The following is a 2,554-nucleotide window of genomic DNA, read 5'->3' as shown; positions in this document are numbered from 1 at the left end:
GAGTAGTTGCCAGATTTTACTCTAGTAAAATCCGGACCCCTAGACCCGCTCAGTTACGCCCAATCTTGCCCCCATGGCTCGTGCATAGCCAGGGATATGCAGTCACTTAAAATGAGATTTACCATTTTCTAGACCGGCAAAACCCTATGATTTCTGATTTTTTCATTGCCATTGACAGTGTGTAGCCTTCTGCGAGAGCACACAAGCAACGATACTGGACTATGTATCCTATGCAAAAGTGACCCATTTCGAGACACTGCTACTGAGAGAAATTAACTTATCTGTGTGTCCTGTAACCAGAGCAATTTTTAAAATTTTTCTAATCACAAAAACACTCTACTTTGCTATGCCCTTGGATTAAAGGTGGTTGTTGCATCCCCCCACCCCATTTCTCTGTTCAGCTGTTTGATATGAATTCTCCGATTGGGTGTCTGTTTCATCACTGAGTTCTTCCTTCAGCCATCCGTGCTGTATTCATATTTGACGTTGCCTCAGGCTACAGGGATCTGAAATTTACAATGGCTAGGCAGTTGTGTTCTATTGGTCCTTTTTTCATATTCCAGGAAGATGGGAAAAGTAAAAAAAAAAAAAACCTGTGTCATCTAACTATAAATAATTTAAAGAAACAGATAATGTATATGGGAAGATTTGGAGGGAAGATCTCTTGTGGAGGGTGCAGGATCACACAACTATTTAGCAAGTATTCTTGCTGATATCTAGTTAGCTAGTCTGATAGTGGGGTGAATATTGCACCTGGCCACCAGAGCCTGCACAGAGGCCAGATGTTCGGTACAGGACTACTTACATGGATTCTGGCACTGGGGCCTAGTTCAGCCGGTGGCAGTTAACAATTAATACAGATCAGTATGGTTCTGTTTTTGTAAACCACACTGTTATGTCAAATAGTGAGAAAACAGTATATCAAAAACAAAAGTAAATTATGTATTCTAAATATATCTAAGACTGAGGGATGCTGGAGGCAAATGAAATGTCTCCCTATAGAAGCTTGTAGGTATGTTTCACAGGCTGAGTAGAGATTATTAAAGGAATATCTAAGTGGCTTCTCCTTCCATGCAGTCCAAATACTCCATTTTTCTGATCATGATAAATGTCAAGTGTTTGGAGAAGAGTACAGTTCCTCGGAAGGACATCTTGCTGCTACGTATTTTTAGAGAGGGTATTTCCTTGATTAAATGGATTTCATAAATAAAAGATGAATCGATATTGGGAACTCTAATGGGCCAAGCCTGTCCCACTAAGGCGTTTGCTGTATATTTCCACTACACCTGACCCGTTTCTGTTCACAGTGCTAATTATTAAGCAGGGAGCTTATCCAGGCACAGGATCTTGGGCTGGTGCAAAGACGTAAACCAATGATTCTCACCACGAACGTGCTGCAACTGAATAGAGGAAGGGGGAATCGCCACGGGGTTTAAATATATCGCGGACATGGACGTATTGACGTCACTAAGTCAAAATGTACGACAGACGTGGACGTATTACCATACTTATACGAGTGCAAGGGCCAAACGTCTTACTTTAAACAACAGTACCATTCTGAGAAACTGAAGGGAGACAGGTTCAAAACAAATGCAAGGAAGTTTTTTTTCACCCAAAGGGTCGTGGACACCTGGAATGCGCTACCGGAGGAAGTGATCAGGCAGAGTACGGTACAGGGATTCAAGCAGGGATTGGATGGATTCCTGAGGGATAGAGGGATCGTGGGGTACTGAGTAAACCAACCTGGTCGTGCATGTGCAAGACCGGAGGGCTAGGACTTCGATAGGAGGGCAGAACTTAAATGGGAAACCAAGGTGGCAAGGGAGCCCCTTCTGATGATTCAGACAGGCCTTGACCTGTTTTTGGCCGCCGCGGGAGCGGACTGCTGGGCAGGATGGACCTGTGGTCTGACCCGGCAGAGGCACTGCTTATGTTCTTATGTTCTTAAGTAGTGCTGCACCTGGGTTTTCTGCCATACAGAAGATTACTGCTTTTTGGCTTTCAGTGGCTGAAGAAGTAGAATAGGCAACTCAAGTGGTGGTGGAGAAAAGTGGAATATCTTAAGCCCTAAAGAAACGGTCTTAGACCGTGAAACGTTGGCTATCATTGAAATAAGACTTGTTTCCTCACATATAGAAGCAATAGCGAGTTCAGTCCTGCAAATAGAATGTGGTAATTGGCACATTCTCTCCGGAAGATTTTTAGCCGATGATTTTGGTGGAGGAGGTTTGAGCTTTTATGCCCTACCTAAAGAAAACCTGAAGCTTTTTCTTCCATTGAGAGTAGGCTCTTTAAATTGAGTTAGTGGAGCACATTTGAATATTGAACACAACAGAATATAGCATATCCTTTATTGTCAAAAAACCTTGATTGCAGCTATCAATATATACATGAGATCAACAGAAACAATAGTTGATGTGAAAAGGGCCCAAGATGCTCCATGTTTCCCCATGCAATGTCATCCTCAGAAGTCTTGATCAGAAGTCAGGATAAACTCGCTTAACAATTTCTACACCTTGGAAGAGTCCAGCTACCCTCACGGCCTGCAGTCCAA

The sequence above is a fragment of the Geotrypetes seraphini genome, chromosome 16 (assembly GCF_902459505.1).
Source record: "Geotrypetes seraphini chromosome 16, aGeoSer1.1, whole genome shotgun sequence".
Lineage (NCBI taxonomy): Eukaryota > Metazoa > Chordata > Amphibia > Gymnophiona > Dermophiidae > Geotrypetes > Geotrypetes seraphini.
Note: the sequence above shows the minus strand (reverse complement) of the source record.